Source organism: Mytilus trossulus, chromosome 7 (assembly GCF_036588685.1).
Source record: "Mytilus trossulus isolate FHL-02 chromosome 7, PNRI_Mtr1.1.1.hap1, whole genome shotgun sequence".
Taxonomy (NCBI): domain Eukaryota; kingdom Metazoa; phylum Mollusca; class Bivalvia; order Mytilida; family Mytilidae; genus Mytilus; species Mytilus trossulus.
Genome location: NC_086379.1, coordinates 27,362,884 through 27,390,874, shown reverse-complemented (window position 1 = coordinate 27,390,874; position 27,991 = coordinate 27,362,884). Strand labels below are relative to the sequence as shown.

General features: G+C 30.6%; 1 protein-coding gene and 2 long non-coding RNA genes across 4 annotated transcripts in view; 2 read left to right on the top strand and 1 right to left on the bottom strand.

Annotated features, from left to right (window-relative positions):
• The window catches only part of LOC134726312 (polycystin family receptor for egg jelly-like), a 97,025-nt gene that overhangs the window by 25,278 nt on the left and 43,756 nt on the right, over positions 1-27,991 (top strand). The window lies entirely within an intron of this gene.
• Positions 5-27,903, bottom strand: LOC134726937 (uncharacterized). Of its 2 annotated transcripts, none has more exons than XR_010108680.1 (3): positions 27,660-27,903; positions 1,225-1,432; positions 5-258 (listed from the first exon to the last, which is right to left on the bottom strand). It is a non-coding gene; the product is annotated as an uncharacterized LOC134726937 (long non-coding RNA). The 2 variants fall into 2 exon arrangements; XR_010108681.1 differs by lacking the exon at positions 27,660-27,903 and adding an exon at positions 6,820-6,868.
• Positions 7,118-26,394, top strand: LOC134724858 (uncharacterized). Its single transcript, XR_010108498.1, has 4 exons — positions 7,118-7,253; positions 19,535-19,621; positions 21,784-21,868; positions 26,040-26,394. It is a non-coding gene; the product is annotated as an uncharacterized LOC134724858 (long non-coding RNA).

Sequence of the window (27,991 nt, the reverse complement as noted above, 5' to 3'; positions counted from 1 at the left end):
CTCAACTAAATGTTATGAAACTTATAAATCTAGGAAATGTGTAGAACATATTGTTGTTAATTGACCATGTTGATTTGCCATAATTTATCACATTCACACATATTCATTGCAAAAACATCTTCTTTTTTATAAGTGTCTACAGGAGCTTGTGTTTCTGTATCTTTTCTTTATAAAGAATCATCATGATAGCTTCTGTTCCCTTCACATTCGAGACATAAATGAGATCTTCAGGAAAATATCTACTCTTTATATCTTAATCTGAAAAAACAAAACAAAAAATATGCTTTGACATAGTTTGACATATTTTTACAAGATTGTACATACTGAAATGTCTTGCCTGCTTTATGGTCATGATTGAACTTTCTGTTGCATGTTTCAATCTGAAGAATATACCACAATTAGTTCCTAAAACATATACACATGACTAATTTTTTCTTCCAACATGAGAGTAGACAATGAAAAATAGATAAACATTTATAGATTACCGTAGCTTCTCAACTTTAATTTGATATCAACAAAATGTATTGTGGCAATTTCTCAAATATCAGTGGTGGATCCAAGGAGAGGGTTCCGGTGGTTGGAACCCCCCTTTTTTGAGACGATCAATGCACTTGAATGGAGACATTTAGTTTGAACCCCCCTTTAGGAATGTCTGAATTCACCCCTGAATATAATACAGGTTACCCAATCATCACAGTTGGTTGACCATTATGGATAAACCATTTCACAGATGATATCGGATGTTTCTTTCTTCGTACCTACAATCCCCTTTCCTTTTCATGAATGTGACCTACCGAAATAGACTATATATATATACATTGTAATAACATGTGCAACACAAAGGGTGCCACATGTGGAGCAGGATCTGCTTACCCTTCTGGAGACCCTGAGATCACCCCCAGTTTTGGTGGGGTTTGTGTGGCTCAGTTTTTAGTTTTTAATGTTGTTTCTAGTGTACTATTAATTGTCTGTTTGTCTTTTTCATTTTTAGCCATGGCGTTGTCAGTTTATTTTCGATTATGAGTTTGGATGTTGCTATGGTATATTTCACCCCTCTTTTTTTTAACAGGAGGTTAATAAGCTGTTATTAGCAATGGATGTTAGTAGCCATTTAATTCTTTTAAATTAAAACTAGTCTTAAGTACTGAACCATGTTTGATTGAAATATTTGTAGATGCTATAATGACACACTTCTTCAAACATCAATAACAGTTATAATCATACCTTTGCTGACTTCAGCATTTGGTTATGTCTTCAGTTTCTTTTCTCATCTGTCATAGTATCAATATTATATATGTAGCATACCACCATCTTGATGCATTCTGTATTACAAATAGTTACTCAACAGTTTTATCTTAGCAATCTTTTGGTGTTTTTTTTTATCAGGAACTACATGTTCTATATTCTGGAAATCTTACAATGCATGGAAAAGCTGAAATTATAAATTAGGTAAATAAATTTTAATTAATATGAAACTACACAATCAGCTTTTTTAATGATAAATGTGTACTAAGTTTCAAATTGATTGGACTTTAACTTCATCAAAAACAACCTTGACTTAAAAAATTTTTAACCTGAAACTGAGGGAACACTTTTAATTTCTATGTTCAGTGAACCATAAAAATGGGGTCAAAAGTCTTTAATTTTGTTTTAAAATAAGAAAGATCATATCATAAGGAACATTTGTACTAAGTTTCAAGTTGATTGGACTTCAGCTTCATCAAAAACTATCTTGACCAAAAACATTAAACTGAAGTGGGAAGAATGGATGGACAGACAAACAAACAGACGAAAGGACACACAGACTAGAAAACATAATGCTTCTCTACTATTGTAGGTAGAGTATAAAAATTCATAAAAGAACTAGCAAAAAAAGGCACCAACAAAAAGAAACAAATCTAAAGTAATTGTCCATTAACCAGGAAACCCTTGTTTTCCCCTTTTGTTGCTCCTAATTCATAAACAGATTGAGTCATAACTCCAATATTCCAACCCTTACTATCCTTTGTGGTGTGGAAACTTCAGGCAATTCTATAAACTGTACTACAAATTATTATCTGGACAATAGAAAATTGATTATTTGGGCCCCTTTTATACCCCTTTTTCCTACACCAAAGGGACCATAAATTAACCCCCAAATCAATCCAAACCTTCCTTTTTGTGGTTTCAAACTTCAAAGATTTATATTTACTTATGCTAAAACTATTGGCATTTTTTTTAATTAAACTTAAGTTATCATATATAACTTCAAATAACTGATTTTTACTGAAGTTATATATGTTGGTAAATTTCAAAATCACATCTTTAAGGTGGTACCCAACACTTGAACTAAAATTAATTTGGCTCGTTTAATTTTCTTAAAATTTTGACAAAGTATTTACTTTGACTCTTTGACAAAAATATAAAAAAAAAATTTTTTTTGAACAAACCGTTTTATCAGAAAAATTACACTGGTTATATAGCAGTTTGACAAACACTCATTTTGATCATTGAAAAGCTTAATATCCCTTTAACAACACAATGTAATTACAACGTTTAGCTGACTTTACAGAGTTATCTCCCTGTGGTGTTAGGTACCACCTTAAAAGTTGTGTGAAATAATTCAAATATAACTTTTGGATTACCTCCCTTACACAGCTTTCAAATTGTCTTGACTATCCTTTAACCAGAAAAATGATTGTTTTTCATCTTTTTTGCCCCTTATTCATAAATGGTTTTATCTATACCCTCAGCCAATCATAACCATCCCATAGTAGTATAGAGCATTGGGGTATAATTTTAGAAAGATCATACATGTACACTTTTACACAAGTCATTAACTTAAAACTACAAAAATCCTTGTGTTTGGCCCATCATTCATGACTGTTTGCTCCATAACCCTAAAAATAAATTCCAACCTTCTTCTTATAATATTTAACATTGTGGTACAATTTCAGAGGAATTGAAATACTTATACACAACTTATTGTCCTGAAACTAGATAAATGCTTGTTTTGGTCCCCTTATCCTAAACCTTAGGGACCATAACCCCCAATATCAATCCCAAGCTTCCTTTTGTTGTTTTAAACATTGTGTTAAAATTCTATTCATTTCTATTAACATGATTCACTTATTCTAAAGTTATTATCTGGAAACCATCTGTCTTCGAAAGATGCTCAGCTGACCACAAAGACGATGTGATACCAATATAATTATATGATTGCAAAAATTTTATGGTTGTATAAAAAGGTATTCTAGACTTTAAACTAGAGGCTCTAAAGAACCTGTGTCGCTCACCTTGGTCTACATGTATGTGAATATTAAACAAAGGAAGCAGATGGATTCATGACAAAATTGTGTTTTGGTGATGGTGATGTGTTTGTACATCTTACTTTACTGAACATTCTTGCTGCTTAAAATTATCTCTATAAATAATGAACTTGACCCAGTAGTTTTAGAGGAAAATGTTAGTAAAAATTTACAAATTTTATGAAAATTGTTAAAAATTGACTATAAAGGACAATAACTCCATAGGGGATTAATTGACCTTGTTGACCATTTCGGTCATGTTGACTTATTTGTAAATCTTTCTTTGCTGAACATTATTGCTGTTTACAGTTTATCTCTATCTATAATAATATTAAAGATAAAAACCAAAAACAGCAATATTTCCTTAAAATTACTAAATCAGGGGCAGCAACCCAACAATGGGTTGTCTGATTCATCTGAAAATTTCAGGTCAGATAGATCTTCACCTGTTAAACAATTATACCAATTATACCCTTGTCAGATATATGCTCTAAATGCTTTGGTTTTTGAGTTATAAGCCAAAAACTGTATTTTACCCCTATGTTCTATTTATAGCCATGGTGGCCATCTTGGCTGGTTGGCCGGGTCATCTGACATATTTTTTTAACAAGATACCACAATGATGATTGTGGCCAAGTTTGGTTTAATTTGGCCCAGTAGTTTCAGAGTTCTAGAAGACTTTTGTAAAATTAACAACGTCGGATGCAAAGTGATGGGAAAAGCTCAGTAGGCCCTTTGGGCTAGGTGAGCTAAACATTACTTTTTTTCTAGTTTATAACTGAGTGAAGGCAATATCATATATATATACCCAATAAATCATCAAATTCTAAACATATTTCTATGTTGATTAAAATGAAGCTTTTTAATATTTGATGTAAATTTTATGTTCGAGAGCATTCTACAGCTATTTTCCAGTATTCATTTAGGAATTACTTGATCATCAAAAAAGCGGTGTTTAAAATATAATACAGGGGACTCATATTCATTTTAACTTTATTTCGTGCTGCTACTTTTGATTTTACACAGTTAAGATGGCTCAGACTTATTCAAAGTCTCTATCAGAATGCCGTATTATTTTAATCTTTACAAAGAGTACCTCAAATTTGTCGAAAAAAATAGGGGTTCCAGACCATTTAAGCTCAAAATTTTACTTTAAATAGGTACAAGCATGTTAACATGGTTAAAGGGACCATTTTCAATGAAATGATAGGGAAAATAGAGGTGCCGATATATTTTTATGGGATATATCAAATAAAAACTGTCTGTGATACCTCAGGTGTGACCTGGTCCAAATCTGTAATGTTCAAAGCTGAAATATAGCTTCAAATATTAAGCAAATACAAGGACTTATATATACATGTATGCGTCCCTGGCAAATACAAGGGTCACTAATAAGGAAAAATAAAAATTTTGCCTTAAAACCCAAATTTTGGAGGGAAAATGGTGAAATTGGGTGAAATGTCAATTTGAGCCTTTAGCAGACCAGTACAGAAATTGCTAACAAAACCACATAGAAGCAAATTTCAGAGATGCAAGTAAGAATTGTATAGCTTAAAATTTATAAAAAACCCATAAATATTTAAAAGTTTTTAGGAAAGTTAATTGTTCAATAACATGTAAATTATTCTCACTGATTTTTGTGATAATTGTCTTTTGATGGATCAATAATAAAAAAACAAACTTTTTGTTTTGATTTATAAGCTAGTAGTCAGCTTGGAATTAATAAAAACAATGATGTCATGGATGTATGAACTGTAAATCACGAAAACAGGAATTAAATACAAGGATTTACAAGTTCGTTTAAAATTACATTTTGTATATTCTGATACTTGTATTAAAAAACAATTTATTTTGTTAAAAAATAGCAATGAAGATAAATTAATACATTGTACTCCAGTGTTCTACTATCATGACAGTGACTAAGCAAATAGGGGAAATAATAAATTGGTTGTGGCAATACAAAAATTCAGCAAATTTTTCAACAAACTTTAACATGTAATGTTCAAATAATTAACATTATGCCACTGGAGTATAAAAAAAAATCAGAGCAAATTGATCCAGGGCGAACAAGTACAAGTGTGAGTGATAAATTTGTCCTGGTAAAATATGTCAGGGCGGACAAATATTACTATATAGTATAAAAAGTCCATGGTTACAAAATTTACTAGTATATATTTAGTCCGATATTAGTTATATATGTCCCCAACCAAATTTTCCTAGGTAATCATGTCCTATAAAATCCTATAAAAGATTCAATTACTTGCATTTGCAAATTTAAATCTTATGTTTTAGTAATTTTTAAGAGTCACATAGTTAAATTTTTGATAAAATTTATGTCCCCAGACTATTAATTTTCCCACAAAGTCATGTCCATGTCATTAGAAGTCATAGGTTTAAATGTCTTTGCCTTTAATTTTTAAAAGTGAATATGAATGTAATATGTTTTTAACATTGTTATAGACAAAACGAAAGAGTTGTGTATCAATCTGTTACAGCTAATTTCCTAAAGCATGTAGAGCAAGACTTAAGTTAGCTTGCTTGCTTTGTATTTAAACTGTACACTCATTAGGATAATATCCAATTAAATTCAAATATTAAATATACAGGTTAAACTATGCCTATATATATATTATATAAAGATGACCATCATGTCAATCTTATTAACAAAGCTTGTATAAACAATTATACAAACAAAGAAGGCAAGCCAACCAAAGTTTTGCATTACATGCATTAGGAAATTAGCTGTAAATAAAATTTGTCTCCAGACTAATTTTCCTAGGAAATCATGTCCATGTCATTAGCATTGAATTCCTAGGTAAAAATGTCCTAGTCCAAATAATTATGACAGCTTGAAAGGCTATTATATTTTTTTTCTTTGACGCCTTATTTTCGACGAACTAAGTAAGGCGTCAAAGAAAAAAAATATAATAGCCTATCAAGACGTCATAATTATTTGGACAAAAAATGTCCATGTCTTTTATTATAAAAAATGTTATAAGCAAAGGAAACTGAATATTTATGTTTTTAATAATTAGGTTATTAAGGAAATATTCTTCATTTTTATTGGAAAAAAATTTCTTCTATTATCCAATCTTATCTATAAAAAAAAAATCTTCAATTTTAAATATATTTTATGATACAAAAGAACTATTAGAAAAACAAGTCTTGTGACATATTTTCCTAGGAAAACAAGTTACAAACATAAATTACTAGCTATGGACTGATTTTCTAAGGGAGACAGGGAGAAAGGAGGTAGGAGAAAGGGGTGGGAGAAAGGGGGTAGGAGAAAGGAGAGGAAGGTTGGGAAAAAGGAGAAGTTGGAGAAAAAAATAAAATATGAAGAAAAAAATAAAATATGAAGAAATAAAATATCTCTCTTTTTTCCGGTAAATTAAAAAAAATAAAATTAGGAGAAGAGGGGTAGGAGAAAGGAGAAAAGAGGTGAGAGAAGGAAAAAGAGTACCCCCCTGTCCTCCCCCTCATATAACTGCATTTTCAGATCCTTTTTTCGCTTGTTCTATTAAAATCTTACCACGTAAATTCCTTAACTCTCTTTTTTATTTAATTGAATGTTGATTTTGGTTGTAATAATTTTCAATCTCCTTGCTTCTAGTATGAATATTTGCAAATCATCTTTGACAGACGACGCGAGCACGAATCGCAATCTGTCAACAAAGTTCTAAATGCACATAAAAATAGTCCGCTGTCGAGTTTTAATTTGATTTAGAATGACAAGACATTTCATCGTTCTTTGTAGAACAAACCATGATATCAATACACATTTGTATTTTATTGATCTTTCTAGGGACGTTGCGACTTTAATAATAAATATTCGTGTAGTAATATGCCCTAACTTTTCTGTACGAAAGGAGACCGTAAAGGCAGAGCAAACGAAACTTGAGGATGAAGATGAAGATGTGTTGATAAGATCTGAAACGTAAAATGCATAAAACTTAAATTTTCTCGGTAAAAAGTCACTTACTATTATTTCTCTTTCAAAACTGCCATTAAGGAAACACGCATTAAAATACCCGTTTGGAAAAAGGGGGGGGGGGGGGGGGGGGGGTGTCTCAACGGAAGATTCCGGGAACGTTCGGCCTGATATATAATATTTAGCCGTCATTTGATTTTAGGGGGGGGGGGGGGGGGGGGGCTAGGATAAAATTTGAAAAAATAGGCAGGGCAGGATGACACACTTGCAAAAAAAATAAGACAATTTTGGTAAAAAAGTCAGGATAAACTAAAAAAAAAAAAAGGCAGGATCAGAGACATATAATACAATGTATTATATGTCTCTGGCAGGACCGAACACAGTGAAAAATAAAAAGGCAGGACAAAATTTACATCCTAGCCCCCCCCCCCCCCCCCCCCCATAAAAATCAAATGGTAGCTAAATGGAGCTACCATTTGATTTTTATGGGGAGGCTAGGATGAAAAATTTTGTCCTGCCTTTTTTCAAATTTCATCCTAGTAATAATGATACAACTGATACAAATCAAAATATAGAGAACAAAAATCACAACTTTTCTAATACATCCCTTAATGTCCCTATTACACGTAAAGAAATCAAAGACTGTATTAAGAAGTTAAAAAAGGGAAAATCTGGAGGTCCTGATTTGATAATTAATGAATTTCTAAAGGTGTGGTCAAACACTCTAGTTTTACTTTTGACCAAACTTTTTAATAATTCCCCAAAATTTGGAACATTTCTCTGTTGACATCAATTTATAAATCTGGTGACCCATGATGGCATCTGATTGTGGGAACTATAGAGGTATAAATCAAAATCAAATATATTTTATTGTCAATTAAAGACGCCCATTACAGGCAGAATAATCACAAGTTAAATTTGGTACAATGATTACAAAATGATTACAATTATTTGAATACAATTAAATCAATGATTACAATGAAAAGACAAGAAAGACACACTAATGATCACTAATGTGCATTCATAAAATGTATCATGTTTCAACTTGACAAATACAGTGATCCTAAAATAAAAAAATGAATATAGGAAACTAAATTTAGATATTCTGGGTTTTCCCCTGGTGTTTTTAGGATCCTACATTTAAAATGAGAAGCTTTATAAATATCTAAATTTCTAAATTATGCCTCTGTCTTTTTACAGTAAAATATATAAGTACACTAAGTTTCTAATAGTTGTTTTCGAACAACATTTAAATTATTAATTAAATTGCTTACTTGATTAAAAATGTGACTATCTTCATTGGACATTAGCCAAATAAATTGTGATTGATAGTCTAAATTGTGAAAGATTTTGTAACTTTTAACTATGTTGGAAATAATGGAAACTCTCTCATTTTCCAAAGATGATTTATTGAACATTTAAGTAAAAAATGGAGTTCATCTTCCACTTCTTTTTTACAAAGATAACAAATTCTATCCATTGCCTGAAGTCCCCTGTATCTGCCTCTCTCTATTTCTAAATCATGATTATTAATTCTGAATTTTGTCATCTGAATTCTCAGATTCCTATTACCTATAGCCAAATAAGGTTCAAAATATATATTTCTCTTAAAATGTCTGTATGTTCTAAGTTTATTTCCAAATGACATATTTTTCTGTCATTGTTTAAAGATGAATACCACAACTTATTATACTTTAATTTAAGTTTGTTTAAAATAAATCTTTTCAAGTTTGATTTCATATTAAAAACTTGTGATAAATCTATGTCTTAATATTTTGCTAATGAATTTATAGAATTAAACCAACTTTTCTTACTATGGTTTGATAAGGATTTTGATACAAGGAGAGCTTCAGACAATAATTGGTCCTCTGTACTTGTTAAACGTTATAAGTACGAAAAGGATATCTCCCAAGCTCATTTTTTTTTACATATTTTAGAATGAATTGATTCAATTTGCAGTTCTTTACATAATTTTTCTAAATAACAATCTCCTTTTTCAGTTAACTTTTTTGAATCTAAAGCACCCCAAATTTCACTTCCATAAGTTAAAATTGGTTTAACTGTGTGGTCAAATATATGAAGTAAAGTTTAATTTTGGGTTTATGACCTTTAAATATTTTATAAATTTTAAAAAGAGCTTTTAGTCCTCTTTTATAGAGATCATGTTTAGCCTTTGTAAAGCTTCCAGAGGCACTCAAGTTTATTCCTAAATATGTATACTGTCTAGCTTTGTCAATAGGACAATTATTTAATTTAAAAGATGAATGATTTATTTTTCCTGTACAGTTGAAAACCAAACTTTTTGTTTTTTTAAGGTTAATTTCTAATCCCCGTTTATTACAGTACAGACACAATTTATCTAAACTATTGTGTAAGCCTTCTGCAGTTTCAGACAGCAAAACTACATCATCAGCATATAATAAGCAGTTCAACTGAATTGAATCAAGTTGAACTGGGTCACAAGTTTTATCAAATATTTCAGGGAGGTCATTAATGAATAATTTAATTCAATTCAATATTTTATTGGAAAGAGCACAATAGAGGCGTGATCCAAATACAGACAATTATAATATTAAAACAACATATAAATGAAATAAAGATTCATGTAACAAGTCATGAGCCAATTCTATGTATACAAATACATTATAGACTGATATTGATACCATAGACTTATATTTCAGTATTATTATAGATTTTCGTATATTTACTTAAAACACACAATACAAGATATTTATATATATATATGTATATGCACAAACTACTGTAAAAGATTATTATCTGATGAAACGGTATGGTGGTCTCTCAAATCAAGAGCTTCTTCAATATACATACAAATAGATTTTAATTCCTTTTCAGACATAGGATTTAACATTTTGGTAAAATTTTCATCCAAATTATTTGAATTAATATCATTTATTTTATATTTAGATCTAATGTTTTTATATTGTGGACATTCAATCAAGAAATGAATCTCATTTTCAATTTTTTCTGTGCAAAATTTACAAAATCTCTCATTAGATGGTATTTTTGGTCTGGCATACCTCCCAGTTTCTATTGCTAATGAGTGTGCACTTATTCTTAATTTAGTGAGTTTTTTTCTAAGGTATTTAGGAATATTAAAATTTAAATATTCTTGTTGTTTAAATTTAATATAAATTTTACTAAAAAATAAAAGTTTACCACAGTTTCCATCTTTTATCTTAGAAAGTTCAAAAATAATTTTATTTTTGTAGAAATCTTCTAGTTTCTGTTTGAAATTAATATTACAATGCTTGTTAAAGGATATTCCAATATATTTCATTAATTCAGATAGTTTATAAGACCATGAATTTTCTTTATTTGTGAGAGTTTTGTCCACTTCAAAAGCAGCTTTGAGAATTTCATGCGGACCACCAGACCGTTCACCAATATTACTGAGACGCTCATAATATTTAAACATAAGTTGATAACATTTAATGCAAATGGGTAAAGTGCCCAATTCACACCGCACTGCTAGATTGGAAGACTTTCCATGAACCCCAAGTATGTTTTTAAATATGGAGTTTTGTGTTTTTTCTAATTTACTTTTGTCTAATGCTTCAAAATTTGGTTTGAATTCTGATATCCATACTTCTGATCCATAAGTTAAAATAGGAGTTATCATTGAATTAAAAAGCTGGAGCCAAGTCTTAACAGACAAATTTTCACTATATGGTAGTTTTGACTTCAATGCAAAATATGCTTTTTTAGCTTTATCTGAGAGGCTTGACACTGCCTGTATAAATTTTCCAGAGCTATGAAAATCAACTCCTAAGTATTTATAACAATCAACAATTTCAATTGCATTAGAGCTGTAATAAAAGTAAAAGTTTTCTTTATTTACCTTAATTTTAGAGAAAATTATAATTTTTGTTTTCTTAAGGTTCACGTCCAGTTTCCATTCAGTACTATATTTTTGTAAAGAATCAAGAGAGTTCTGGAGAAATTTAAAAAGATTAGGGCTGAGATTATCCCCTTGGCGAACCCCTATATTAGATGAGAAGGAGTCTGTCATGTGAGATTTGCTCATTCTCACATTCAACTCAGTCTTTTTATACATGCTTTTGATAACATTATAATATAAATCACTGATGCCATATTGTCTTAGTTTATAGAAGAGACCCATATATGCCAAACTGTATCAAATGCCTTTTTGAAATCGACAAAACAAGAAAAGAGAAGTTTAGGGCCCATTTGAGTATATTTTTCTATTAATGTTTTGAGAACAAACATATGGTCACTTGTTCTTTTTTTCTTGCAAAAACCAATCTGTTCTTTACATATTATATTTCTCTTTGATAAAAAATTCTCTAGCCTTATGTTTAATATTTTTGCAAATAGTTTTCCTAGTGCACTTCCAATGGTTATACCCCTATAATTTGAGGGGTCATCAGTAGAACCACTTTTGAATATTGGCACTATAAATCCTTTTGCCCACATAGTAGGGAAGGAGCCAGTTAAAAGAATATGATTAAATAATTTTTTAAAACTTGTTAATAGAAATGACTGGCTACATTTTAGCATTTCATTTAGGATCATGTCAAAGCCACTTGACTTCTTATTTTTTAATGTTTTATAGCTGTTTTATAGCTGTAATTATTTCTTTATCACTAATTTGGAAGTCAAGTTCTGAGAATATTTTTTCCTTTTCCAATTGCTTAAATCGATTAATAAAATTGTTATCGGTTGCATTAATTTTGCTTTTACAAATGTATTTAGCTCTTTAAAATAGTCAAACCATGTATTACATGGAAAGTCTGGAGATGTAGATTTCTTTGTATCTTTTGATAAATCCTTTAGTAAACTCCAGTATTTATTAGGGTTATTTTCATGAAGGTTGTCAAGTTCATCCATTATACTTCGTCTAAATTCCTTTAATTTCTGTTTTCTAGTTTTTCTGTACAATTTTATTGCGAAACCTACTTTAGTTTTCCACAGATTCACCTGCAAGTTACCTGTCCATTTAAACTTTTGTAAGTTCTATTGTCCCATCTAACAAATACAACAGGTATTGTTCTCTGTTTAGTTTATTCACTCAGACCTTTAAATTTTTTGCAAGAGAAATCTATCAGTCACTGATTAATTTACCTGAACAAAAAATTGAACTGCCAATGATGGAAATACATGTACAAATAAGTAATTATAAAACTGCATGTAATGTTGTATTTATTCAATCAATAACACATTTTCAATTTGTTTAATATAAACACTGATTTAAAAATTAAAAGTTGATTTCTGATCAAATTTCAACATTTTACCTATTAAAATTTGCTATTTTAAGTCTGTTCACAAATAAAAACTTAAATGATAATGATAAGGTCTTCATAAATGTATTCTTTATAACTGAAGAACCATGAAAAACATGCAGATTTTTTGAAACATAAACAATGATAAATGCATGCAGTACTTAAAAAAAATCAGAAATAAACTTTTTTTAATTAAAATAGTGCTTACATTGAATAGATTGAATATATATCATTGATATTGAATAAATACCGTATCACATGCAGTTTATGTGAGTTTATACATGTATTTCAATCAATTTACAAAGAAGATTTTTTTTGGTCAGGCAAATTAATCAATGAGTGATAGATTTCTCCTAGAAGAAATTTAAATGTCCAAGTGAATAAACTACACTGAGAACAATACCTGTTGTATTGGTTCAATGGAACAGGTAAACTTGCAAAAGTTTAAATACCTTGGTAAAGAGCAGACGACTCTGTGGAAAACTTTCATTTGGTTGGCTATAATAGTGAAAAATAAGATGTCCTAACAATTGGATATTTGCTAAACTTTTTAAGGAGTTTTTCCTTACTATCTAATAAGCATAACAAGCTGTCTTGGTAAAGTCTTTACATCCATTTTACAAAAACGACTTAGTGATTTTCTTGAAACACATAATTTATTTTTTTCAAATCAAGGTGGTTTTAGAAAAAAATTACAGAACTGTAGATCATGTCTTTATTTTAAAAACAATAATAAACAAATATTTGTTTAAATGTAAAAAGAAACTATATGTGTGTTTTGTAGATTTTAAAAGGGCTTTTGACAGTGTCTGGAGATCAGCTCTGTTCTTAAAATTACAAAATAAAGAAATACAAGGCAAATTTTATAATATATACTGCATGACATGTACTCTAATACCTTATATTCATGTAAATATCAAAATATGTTTACCAAGCCTTTTCTTGATAATCAGGGTGTCAAACAAGGTGACAGTTTAAGTCCAACTTTATTTACTGTAAATTCAGAAATTATTGCGAGGTTTTGATTATATGCGACAGACTTGTAAACGCAATAATTTTAACTCGCATTTTAAAATCATTGATATGAATTAAACAGGATTTTTCTCAAAATCATTTTAATTAAAATCGCATTTAAGTCTAAAATGACAAAATCGCAATAATAAATGCACGCAATAATTTCTGAATTTACAGTAATATATTTGTTGATGACATAGAAAAATACTTAGTTACAAACTTAACTAGTGCAGTAAATTTAAATGGTCAAAAAGTGAACCATTTATTGTATGCTGATGATTTATTATTGATATCGGAATATGCAGATGGTCTCCAGAACTCTCTTGATTCTTTACAAAAACATAGTACTGAATGGAAACTGGACTTGAACCTTAAGAAAACAAAAATTATAATTTTCTCTAAAACTAAAAGTAAATTAAAAAAACGTTTACTTTTATTACAGTTCTAATGCAATTGAAATTGTTGATTGTTATAAATACTTAGGAGTTGATTTTCATAGCTCTGGAAAATTTATACAAGTAGTGTCAAGCCTCTCAGATAAAGCTAAAACAGCATATTTTGCATTGAAGTCAAAACTACCATACATATATAGTGAAAATTTGTCTGTTAAGACTTGGCTCCAGCTTTTTAATTCAATGATAACTCCTATTTTAACTTATGGATCAGAAGTATGGTTATCAGAATTCAAACCAAATTTTGAAGCATTTATAGACAAAAGTACATTAGACAAAACACAAAACTCCATATTTAAAAACATACTTGTGGTTCATGGAAAGTCTTCCAATCTAGCAGTGCGGTGTGAATTAGGCACTTTACCCATTCGCATTAAATGTTATCAACTTATGTTTAAATATTATGAGCGTCTCAATAATATTGGTGAACAGTCTGGTGGTCCGCATGAAATTTTCAAGGCTGCTTAAGCCTTTTGAAGTGGACAAAACTCTCACAAATAGAGAAAATTCATGGTCTTATAAACTATCTGAATTAATGAAATATATTGCAATACCCTTTAAAAAGCATTGTAATAGTAATTTCAAACAGAAACTAGAAGATGAAATAGTTGTTTTTCGCAATGCCTTAATACTTTAAAGCATATGTTCAGCATTTTATCAAAAAAATCCTATGTGAATCAAGTATGCAAAAAAAAAAAATTCAATGGAGGAAAGGGTTAATTGAAAAAAACTCACTTATTAATAATAAGAATAATGCACACAATTATATTTTAACTTTCTAAAATAAAAGATGGACACTGTGGTAAACTTTTATTTTTTAGTAAAATTTAAACAACAAGAATATTTAAATTTTAATATTCCTAAATACCTTTAACCCTTTCCTCCATAATGACGCCTTTTGACGCCACCGCCCTTACTCAATAATGACGCCTTTTGACGCCTTTGAAGTACCTCAGTTGAAACACTTTGACTACAAAGTGTCTGCAGTTGACTTAATAAAATTGGTATCCATTATGAAAAGGAATATCATAGGAATATATATATATCCGACTCAAATTTATTTGATGAAATAGTTGTTTTTCGCAATGCCTTAATACTTTAAAGCATATGTTCAGCATTTTATCAAAAAAATCCTATGTGAATCAAGTATGCAAAAAAAAAAAATTCAATGGAGGAAAGGGTTAATTGAAAAAAACTCACTTAATTAATAATAAGAATAATGCACACTCATTAGCAATAGAAACTGGGAGGTATGCAAGACCAAAAATACCATCTAATGAGAGATTTTGCACAGGAAAAATTGAAAATGAGATTCATTTCTTGATTGAATGTCTGCAATATAACAAAATTAGATCTAAATATAAAATTAATGATATAAATTTAAATAATTTGGATGAAAATCTTACCAAAATGTTAAATCCTATGTCGGAAAAGGAATTAAAATCTATTTGTATGTACATGTATATTGAAGAAGCTCTTGATTTGAGAGACCACCATACCGTTTCATCAGATAATAATCCTTGACAGTAGTTTGTCCATATACATGTGTGTTTTAAGTAAATATATGAAAATCTAGAATAATACTGAAATATAAGTCTATGGTATCAATATCAGTTTATAATGTATTTGTATACATAGAATTGGCTTGACTTGTTCCATGAATCTTTATTTCATTTGTGTGTTGTTTTAATATTATTAATTATCTGTATTTGGATCACGCCTCTATTGAGCTCTTTCCAATAAAATATTGAATTGAATTGAATAAACAGGAATCTTGGGAGGGGGCACTTCCTATACATATAAGGTGTCAGCTGGGACCAGTATATTTAATACATGTACACATGTTCCCAATGCATAGTCGGATCCTTGGCTTATAACTCAAAAACCAAAGCATTTAGAGCAAATCTGACATGGGGTAAAATTGTTAATCAGGTCAAGAACTATCTGCCTTGAAATTTTCAGATGAATCAGACAACCCATTGTTGGGTTGCTGCCCCTGAATTAGTAATTTTAAGGAAATTTTGCTGTTTTTTGGTTATTATCTTGAATATTATTATAGATAGAGATAAACTGTAAACAGCAATAGTGTTCAGCAAAGTAAGATTTACAAATAAGTCAACATGACTGAAATGGTCAGTTGACCCGTTTAGGAGTTATTGCCCTTTATAGTCAATTTTTTACCATTTTTCGTAAATCTTAGTTATGTTTTACAAAAATCTTCTCCTCTGAAACTGCTGGGCCAAATTAAACCAAACTTGGCCACAATCATCATTGGGGTATCTAGTTTAAAAATTGTGTCCAGTGACCCGCCCAACCAACCAAGATGGCCGCAATGGCTAAAAATAGAACATAGGGGTAAAATGCAGTTTTTGGCATATAACTCAAAAATCAAAGCATTTAGAGCAATCTTACATGGTGTTAAATTGTTCATCAGGTAAAGATCTATCTGCCTTGAAATTTTCAGATGAATCGGACAACCCATTGTTTGGTTGCTGCCCCTGAATTAGTAATTTTAAGGAAATTTTGCTGTTTTTGGTTATTATCTTGAATATTATTATAGATAGAGATAAACTGTAAACAGCAATAATGTTCAGCAAAGTAAGATTTACAAATAAGTCAACATGACTGAAATGGTCAGTTGACCCATTTAGGAGTTATTGCCCTTTGTAGTCAATTTTTAACCATTTTTCGTAAAACTTAGTAATGTTTTACAAAAATCTTCTCCTCTGAAAATACTGGGCCAAGTTAATTATAGATAGAGATAATTGTAAGCAGCTAGAATGTTCAGTAAATTAAGATGTTCAAACACATCAGCATCACCAAAACACAATTTTGTCATGAATCAATCTGCGTCCTTTGTTTAATATTTACTTAGACCAAGGTGAGCGACACAGGCTCTTTAGAGCCTCTAGTTTTTGGAAAAATTTGGTTGCTTATACAGGAAATCACTGAAGCGTGACTGGAGCGGCCCCCTCTTAGGTCAATCAGTGGGCCCCACTTATGAAAATTTTTGGATCCGCCACTGTTTATATATAGGGAATCATTGAAGCATGACTGTAGCTTAAATTTCACATTATTATACAGTTTTCTATCAGAAGCTTTATTTTGGCTAGCATACCAATTTCTAATATATTTAGTGTGAATTATTTTGCTAGATATGTTCAAAAATTTATATTGTCCGAAATGTTTTACTTCTTGTTTAATTTCAAAAACTTTTTCTACTAGCAAATGAGAACTGGCAGAAGAATTTATGTTAGATTTGTGAAGCTCTTGGCTGCATTTATAAGCATCTTTCAATAGACTGAATTCAGTTGTAAGATTTTTAAATCTATACCAGTATTTTACAATTGACTTTACAATATCATAATGTTAGGGGAAAAGACTGAAGTGGGGACCCCCTCTTAGGCAGTCTTTGGGCCCCCTCTTATGAAAATTTCTAGATCCGCCATTGTTTTCTAGTTTAAAAATATGTGAATAGGTGTTGAAAATATTAAGAAATATATTAAGTCAACAAATTAAAAAGAAAATGTGGTACACTGTATGATTGCCAATGAGACAACTCACTATTATGTTTCTAGATAGGCAGAATCAGGGGGCCCGGTCTGACAACACCTTTTGTTAGAAAAATTTAGTTGATTGTATAGGGAATGACTCGAGTAGGGACTCCCTCTTAGGCAGTAAAAGGGCCCCCTCTTATGAAAATTTCTAGATCCACCATTGATTTCTAGTTTAAAAATATGTGAATAGGTGTTGAAATATTCAGAATATTAAGTCAACAAATTAAAAAGAAAATATGGTATACTGTATGATTGCCAATGAGACAAATCTAGTCTCTAGATAAGATAAGATAGTTTATTCTCATAAAACCATGCAAGTAAAAAGGTTACAGAGAAGTTTTAAAATAATATACATATAAAACAATTTATGCATTTAAAATGCACACAATAGACACAATTACATTAGAAATTAACAACTTTAGGTCACTGTGTGGCCTTCAACAATGATAAAACCAGAAACTACTATAAGTTACAATAAGGAGGCTCGAGGGTACATGTATAAAAATTTAAGAGAAAAATAAACATTTATTTTTTCATTACAAAGGAGTAGATTCAGTAAGACCCCTTTTTGGCCCCAAAATATAGCAGTTTTACAAAATTGTGAAAATGTAATCCTTACGCTATTTATTGGAAAGTAGCATGCTTCTGCTAAATAAATATAGGATGTTTTTGACAATACAATGCATATATCAGGTACTAGCATCATTAAGTTATGCTAAATTACTGAAATCTTCAAAATTTTAGATATTTTGGTAAATTTTAGACGGTTTCTGTCTTAAATGAAAGTGTAAATTTCCTCCTTACATTATGATATTGTAATTATTCGTGTTCATATATAATATTAAAATGTTAATTATACCCCATGCAACGAGTTGCGGAGGGTATAATATTTTTGACCTGTTCGTCCATCCGTCAGTCCTGTTTCTTGTCATCACAACTCCTTTCAAACCATGCATCAGAATTTCATGAAACCTTTTCAGATAATAAGGACATACTATGTAGTTGTGCATATTGACGGGAAATTGCGATTCAATTTTTTTTCTAGGAGTTACGCCCCTTTGAACTTATTTACTTTAATGTACTACTGCAACAGTTTGTCATCTCAACTCCTCTGAAACCACACAACAGAATTTCATGAAATTTTGTAGATAATAAGGACATACTATTTAGATGTGCATATTGGCAGGAAATTAATTTTTCTTATTCAATTTTTTTTTCTTACACTAATTTAATTTCTCCAATGACAATGTGGGGACGTGGGGTATGTGAGTGTGCTCACTAAGGTTCTTTAATTGTATTTAATGATAATACATAATATATATATACATATATACATGTAAAGGTTGAGGATGAACACAGATGCGGCCACTTTCATTTTTTGACAAAAAACCATCAGAAAAGTTACATTTTTTGGCAAATTCAATAGATTTTTCATACGAAAGCTTGAATCTGAGCGTTTTTAATGACTAAGTCAGTCAAAATCTTTCACATTAACTAATTGAATCAATTGAAATAGACAGTTAAGAGTTTAAAAAGTGTCCAAAATCTTTCGTTAGATGAATTTGAAATTTGAGGCCAAAATCGGAACCTTACCTATACTCCTTTTATTTGTTACCTTAAGTAGTTGTTACTTTATCATATGGTACAAAAATAATTTAAAAAAATCATTTTTTTATGGCCTCAGATGAATTGTAAAATGTAGATCATCATTAAAATTGCTCAAAATTATCTCCCTTTGGTATAAAAATGCCATTTTTGGAACTCATCTCTGACCTTTATTTTTATTATTATTTTCAATTAAGCTGTTCTTAAACTTAACTATTGTAAAATTTGAGCGATTTCTGTAATTAAGTTCTCTTATTTCGGTATTACCTCTATTTCTGCTATTAGTTCAGCAGAAAAAAGGTACTTTTACAAAAATGTATGCTTCTTTCAAAGGCAGGTTGTGAACGGTGACCCCATTTTTTTTTTATTAAGTACAAGATTTAAGTACGTTTATCATTTTTACAGAAACAATTTTTCCTTGTAGATGTTGCAGATACATTCATACAAATGATGTTGAAGAAACAAAGAGAAAAGGAACTTGGACTGTACCATTTTGTTTGCTGCTTCTAAGGTGAAGTATACTTATTTAAATGTTTTGTAAAAATAAGAAGATGTGGTATGATTGTAAATGAAACAACTCTCCATGAGAGACCAGTGAGACAAAAATTAACAACCATAGGTAACTGTACATCCTTCAACAATGAGCTATACAACGTCAAGGACTTGAAATTACCAATGAACAACTTAGGGCCTGATTTATTAACAAAACATTGAACGATAAACTGTTATGATATACAGCAACAAACTACTGAATTACAAGCTCCTGAATTGAGACAGACACATGGAGTTTGTAAAACATTAAAAATAGTTGCTGGCACGAAACCCTCCTTCTAACCTATGACAGTGGTGCAACATTTCAACTAGCAAACTATAAAAATCATTTGAAAAGGGCTTAATTCTAAGATCAATACAAAGTCAAAGCACAATAAAAAATCCTAAAACAAAAACTCATGAAATACACATCTGAGATTTATAGCAGTTACTGAAAGCATGTTCTAATAATCAATATTTTGTCCTTGTCCTTACACAATGGCCTGAATTTCTCTTAAGGGCATACCGTACAGTTTTGATCCTGTATTTACAAGTTCGTGAAAATTTGCATATAGGCTATTTTTTACCTGATTAAATCAAATTTGTAATAAAAAATATACCTTCATGTGCTACTTTTTGAGAAAAATGAGGTCGAAATTTTGTATATTTGCTCAAAATTCAGATATGTGGCCGTATTTTCTTCTTTCTAAAAATTTTTTAAAATCAATCGGGTCCAGGACCAATCCAGTATATCTTATCAAAATCCTTCGTTTTTAATTCAATTTTCTATGTACATACAACTAGAATAATTAAAGATTATAAATATATATTTCCGATTATTTAATATATTTTTTCAGCATTTGTTTTCGTATTTTTCTAGAAATACACAATTGCATGTTTGTAGTTTAATAATTATTGTGTCTGTATTGAAAAAAGGTGTTTCGGTTATGGTCATGTTGACCTAGGCTTATCCTCGTCAGGTATCCCTAGCCTATTTGTTTCTTCCTTTGTAATACGTAGAATAGTTTAAATTTGATTTCTCCTATGTGCAGGATTTTATCATTATTTTTGCAAATATATCATAGAATCGCCAATTTTTTTCTCTTTCTGTTTGTTATGATTGAACAAATATGGCTGCTCATTAAATGCCGTGATTTGAAGCCGAGTTTAACCGATTGTCACCTTATAGTAAACAAATCACAAAAAGCATGGGTATTGAGCACGTGTTTAACATGTATAATCAGATATTTGTTTATTTCAATGACAGATCCATGCGTATTGTGGTCACCGGATTTTTACGAGGAGGGTTACGCTCGGGTCACTATGCATACTGAAAATATGTCGGCAAATTGCTTGCTGGCAGCAAGCAATTAAAAAAAGTACTCTTCTTCTAAATGTGGACAAATTAAAGAATTTTCATCAGAAAAAAGTATATGTACATGAGTTGTTTAATGAAAACTAACCATTTAGTTATAAAAAACATATGCATATTTTTTTTTAATTTGAGGTTTCTTATGACTTTAAATAATCGGTAATTTCTGTATTTTTTAAGTATCCTAAAAAATTTTGCATTTTTTATTCCGAAATAACTCGTATTTGTCAAATGTTCATGAATTGAGGAAAGATATGTCAATTTTGGCTTTATGTTTATCAAAATAAAAAAAAATCCTTTATTTACAGTTTTATAAAATTTGGGTCACATGATCTCCCTGCAAATTGAAAGTCAAACAAATTGCTGTTTTGAAAAATGGGGTTCCATGAACTCGTTTTCAAATAAATTCAGTTTGAATGATAAAAATCAGTCGAAAAATGCATTTTTCTCTGGTATGTTAAAGTTTGATGTCGCGAAAATAACATTTTGCATTAGCAACGTCACGTAACCTCCTCTGTAACTGTATTGTATGCCCTTAAAAGCTAACCTAGACCTATAAATGAATGATTATAGCCATCACTTGATGTCATCTAAACAAATAACATATAGATGGAGAGAAATTTTAGTTTAAGTCGCAAAAATGATCAACAAGAAAAGATCATCAAATAAGTATCATGAATGGTTGAAATTGTCAGTCAACTCCTAATTATTTAATAAATTAGCCACAGAGTTTTTTGTACGGTCTAGTTTTAATTAGGATTTTATTGTAGATAAAGGAGGTAAATTTCCTCTGTTGACAAAAAAATGGTTGAGGAGTCGGAAAGTTTGACTGAAGATTAAGGATATCAAATGAAGGTAAACATAAATTTAAAGTAATGTTTATATTTGTATTAATACATGTACCTCGAGTATGCATCAACGATGTATTGGGTAAGATGGTAATAACTGTATGTGAAACAATAAAATTTGTTTAAAGTGGGCAGTACATGTATATTAAAACATACCATCAACATTAGCACAACTAAAAATGCAATCATAAAAGCATCTGCAAAGTTTCATAGAAATCTGTGAAAGTATGACACAGTATCCATGGTATCAGTTATTTGATGTCTATGTCATTCAAGGTGGATATTGTGTCATTGGCAATAGACAAATTTCCTATTTACATGTACCCACTTTAATCAGAACAAATTTGAGGGAAGTTAACTGTTTAATGCATATGCCATTATGTTTTCTATACATGACTAAATCATCAGAAAACAGTAAACCTTCCGCCAAAATTGCACCATTTATATTTTTGAATTTATTTCTTTCGGGTGTTTGAAGTGACAGAGTACCAAGATGTCTTACCACAGAGAAGGTATTAAAACCTGTTGAAAAAAACATAGAATCCGAGTCAAAAGTTGATAATGTGAAAATAGACTATTATACCATATCATCTTATTGTCGAGCCTGCAACTTTTGTTGCAGAAAGCTCGACATATATATAATGTTCTGGGGGCCAGCAGCGGAGTTAGCTGAATTCTTAAAAGCTTTATATTTTAGAAGGATGAAGACCTGGCCGGATGCTTCATACTTTGAATATATACCAAAATGCCTCAGGTTACCAAGTTTCTCTCCGTCACATGTCTAATGTCCTTGACCTAATTTTCATGGTTGAGTGTCTACTTGAAAAAAAGTTAAGATTTTTACACTGCAAAAATTCAAAATTTTGGTCGTATATTGGTATGAGGTTGGCGTCGTTGTCGTTGTCATCCGAAGACATTCGTTTTTTTTTACACTATAACTAGTAGAAGTAAATAGAAACCTATGAAATTTAAACACAAGGTTAAAGACTAGAAAAGGAAGTTTCAAATTGATTTTGGGAGTTTTGGTCCCAACAGATTAGGAGTTAGGGGCCAAAAAGGGCCCAAATAAGCATTTTTCTTGGTTTTTGCACAATAACTTTAATAGTATAAGTGAATAGAAATCTATGAAATTTTAACACAAAGTTTATGACCACAAAAGGAAGGTTGTTATTGATTTTGGGAGTTTTGGTCCCAAACAGTTAAGGAATGAGGGTCCAAAGCCAAAGGGTCCAAATTTAAACTTTGTTTGATTTCATCAAAAAATGAATTATTTTGGTTCTTGTATATATGTCAAATCTTACCGTGTATTTAGGGTGCAATCAACAGTTTTTTCTATGACGTCATATTTTGAGGGACCATCTATAATTGACCCTTAGTGGTGTTAATGTTAATGAAGATACTTGTATAAAACTAGATATCATTAGAATCATATGTATAAGTTTGTGATAAGTTCAGTTCAAGGGGAACCATTAGTGGTAGGCCAATGTTAATTGGTGTTCAGTTTTATAAACATTAGCACATCTCATTTCCATGGAGAATATTTGGCCCTGTCCCCTCAGTCATGGTCTATTGACTTTAAAACTTTTGCTTAGTTTACATGTATTAGTGTGTGATAATATCAGTTTAAGATGAACTGCTAATGTTAAGTCAATGATATTTGGTATGCACATTTATTGTCATTTGAAAGTGTTGTTTTCATGGAGATTATATAGCCCCACCCCTGATCATGGTTCATTGACTTTGAAACTTTTACATAGTTTAAAAGTTAATGTTTGTGTTTAGGTTCGTTTAAAGGGAGATACTTATTATGAGTCAATGGTAATTGGTATGCAGTTGTATTATATTTATCATTGGCACATCTCATTCCATGGAGATTGTTTAGCTATGTACCTTCAGTCATTGTTCATAGACTTTGAATATTTGCATAACTTACATGTTAAAATATTGCTATTTAATTTCAACATTGCATTATCAAAATTACATGAATATTTGCATAACTTACATGTTAAAATATTGCTATTTAATTTCAACTTTGCATAATCAAAATTACATGAATATTTGCATAACTTACATGTTAAAATATTGCTATTTAATTTCAACATTGCATAATCAAAATTACAAAAAAGGGATACATATCTCTGTGATAACAGTTTATTAAGTGTAAGTTCTTAGACCACATTCATTCTGTGTCAGAAACCTATCTTGTGTCAACTATTTAATCACAATCCAAATTCAGAGCTGTATCAAGCTTAAATGTTGTGTCCATACTTGCCCCAACTGTTCAGGGTTCAACCTCTGTGGTCCTATAAAGCTGTGCCCTGCGGAGCATCTGGTTTGTAAAGTGAAATTCTCTCTTAATATAAGTAATAGGATAACTATATTTGGTATGTGAGTACCTTGCAAGGTCCTCATAGCTGTCATACAGTTTTCACTTGACCTCGACCTCCTTTCATGGATCAGTGAACTAGGTTAAGTTTTGGTGGTCAACTTGACTGTCAAGTCCATATCTCAGATACTAAAAGCAATATGTCTAGTATATTTGGTGTATGGAGGACTGTAAGGTGTACATGTCCAACTGGCAGGTGTCTTCTGACCTTGACCTCATTTCCATGGTTCAGTGATTATAGTTGAGTTTTTGTGGGTTTTTTTCTGTTTTTCATATACTATTTGCAATAGGTCTAATATATTTGGTGTATGGAAATAATAACAGAATGATTGTTAGGTGTACATTTCTAGCTGGTATGTGTCATCTGCCCTTGACCTCATTTTCATGGTCAGTGGTCAAAGTTAAGTTTTTGAGTTTTTGTCTTTTTATCTAATACTATATGCAATAAGTCTACTGCTATAATAACTATATTAGGTGTATGGAAATATATTAGTTGTATGGAAGAATTATTAGCTGTATAGATGTGTGCCTTGTATGGTTGATCTCACCTTGCCTGTCCTTGGCCTCATTTTCATGATTTAGTGGTCAATTTTTAGTTTTTTTGGTTAATGTTAAGGTTATGTTTCAATTGTAATAAAGCTTTATTTTAAGGACTACAAAAGAAGGCGAGACATTTCAGCGTGTGCACTCTTGGTTTTATATTAAACCCTAGAAAGAAGCTACAGATTAATGTTAACTGCAAAAATACTAAAATCCTTTATTAATTAGATCATGTAGATACAGGAAATGAAAATATTTTGAAATTTTTTATCATAAAAATGGTTATGCTTATATATTCAAGTTTCACTAAATTCCAAGAAGGGTTTCCACAAATAACAATGACTGATTTTCAAAATGATCATCATGTAAAAATGAAGAGATGTGCTAAGATTGCCCATGAAAACTATCTTTATGAACAATGACAGTTCAGTGGTTTGCTTTCAGCCTTTATCAAAAATAATTACCATATATATTGTAATAAGCTATAAATAAAAGCCCCCCATTGTAAAATGTTAAACAATTAAAAAGTAATTAACAGCATCCTGATCTTTATAAGTTCGAAGAATAAAATTGAGTCATATTATGGTATGATGTTGTTGTTAGCGATGTATGTCGACACATATGGTTTCCGGATAATTATATAGTTTAAGCGAATGGATATCCATGAAATTTTACACAAGGTTTAATACCAAAAAGGAAGGTTGGGTTGATTTTTGGGGTGATGGTACCAACAGTTTAGAAATTAGGGGCAAAAAAGAAGCATTTTTGTAGTTTCCAGACATTAACTTGTGTGCCAGTGTACTAATCTCTCTGAAATTGTTCTTCAAGGTTCCATATCACAAAGGGTAGACTGGAATTGTTTAAAGGGGTAATTGCCTCAAACGTTCAGGAAATAGGGGGTCAAAAACAATCATTTTTCTAATTTCCAGACAATATTTTGTGTTTAGGTGTATGGATTTCTTTAAAATTGTACTGCAAAGTACCATACCACAAAGGCTGGGATTAAGTTTTGGGGTAATTACTGAAAGGGGGTTGAAAAAAATTGGGGGAGGGGGATTTTTTTTTCTCATAATTCTGATCAAAATTCAAATACAGACAGTCTATCATGCTTGAATATTGTGTCCAAACATGCACCAACTGGTCAGTCAAATAACAAGGCTGCGCTGCACATCATTTTCTTAATCATATTAATCTGACATGTTAAAGTTTGTACATTATGAAGTTACTAACCTGTTGATTTTGTGTATTTCAGATTATTATTGAAAAAAGAGCACTTTGAAGTACTAGGAGAATTTGAAAACATCTTGGTGAAATAGTCTGACTGATTATGACAGAACATCAAAAGAAATGACGAAAAATTACACATCTTATCAAAATAGCACTACTAGAAACTAAAAGCTACTTGCAATTTTCACTGGTTTTGAGATCAGTAACAGTCTGACAAGGAAAGAATTTAATGAACATGATTATGATGCCTCTTGATAAATATAAAAACATATTGACTGTAAAATAATTACCAGTTACCAATTATATCTGTTGTTTACAAAATTTGTTATTTGGAAATATCTGTTGAATGTTTTGAAATTAAAATGTGTTAACTTAAATGATTTAAGAATTGAAGTCTTTAAATGATACAAAAGCAAGGATACATGGAATGATTGCAATTGAGACAACTACTATCCCTGCATAATAGGGCACTGATGTAAACAAGTACAGGTCACCTGAAGTCTTCAACAATAAGCAAAAGCCTTAATTTAAAGATCGTTATACATGGGCTTATTAAGTCCCAAGATAATGGTATCTACATCATTTGCTGTCAAATTTTTGTTTGTATGTTTCTGACGAAGGTTAATTAAAATAAGCCCAGCACACCTAATTTGTGAACTGTTTTCTTTTAATTTCAAAAGAGAAAGCTAATAGACAAATTTAAGCAAAAAACAAAAAAAAAGGAAATCCATTTAATATGGCAGACAGCAACCAAACACAACCAGTTGACATAATGAATATGTTTTTGAGTGCTCAAACTGCACTATAACATTAGCATGATTAGACACAAAAACATCTTATATAATGCTGGATTACACAAAAGTGTTAAAATCATCTGCTCTTCTCTGGTGTTTAAAAATTGTACAGATTTGGTGTCACAATATCTCAGTAACATAGGTTAGAATCCCGGCATGGGAAGAACAAAAAAATTGCGAAAGCAAACTTACAGATCTTACATTTTTGGGTTGATGTTTTGACGACTTGCATGTACATGTACAATATATACAAAAAGTTAGCTGCTATTGAGACAAAGGCAAAAATCATAGTGCAACAAATAAAATTGAAAAAGGAAATGGTGAATATGTCAAAGCGACAACCACCCGACCATAGAGCAAACAACAGCCGAAAGCAACCAATGGGTCTTCAATGTAGCGAGAATTCCCGCACCCGTAGGTGTCCTTCAGCTGGCCCCTAAAATATGCATAATAGTACAGTGATAATGGATGTCATACTAAACTCCGAATTATACACAAGAAACTAAAATTTAAAATCATACATGACTAACAAAGGCCAGAGGCTCCTGACTTGGGACAGGTGCAAAATTGCGGCGGGGTTAAACATGTTTATGAGATCTCAACCCTCCCCCTATACCTCTAGCCAATGTAGAAAAGTAAAAGAATAACAATATGCACATTAAAATTCAGTTCAAGAGAAGTCCGAGTCTGATGTCAAAAGATGTAACAAAAGAAAATAAATAAAATGACCATAATACATAAATAACAACAGACTACTAGCAGTTAACTGACATGCCAGCTCCAGACCTCAATTAAACTGATTAAACATGTTTATTACAGATATAATAACAATAAACTAAAATAACACTTACCACTTCTAAATGATTAGGAACTTTCAGGAACTAATTGCAGCTACTGTCCAGGTTATGTTAAACAAATTTTCAGCTCCAACTGATCTGTTCAGTGAAGAGTTTTTATCATTTAAATAAAATGTGAACACATTCTAATCTTTTGGCAGACGTGAATATTCTCATGTGGCATTTATACCTATATGCAAGGGTACCTATATCTGGTGGTGATGATACACAGTGATAATTAACCATTTTTTTCTTCTTTTTGTGTAATTTTGAAAAAAAAATGGAATTTAAACTTTTTTCAGCATTTTGGAAAAATATAATTTTGTAAATTTTTCATGTTTTTTTCA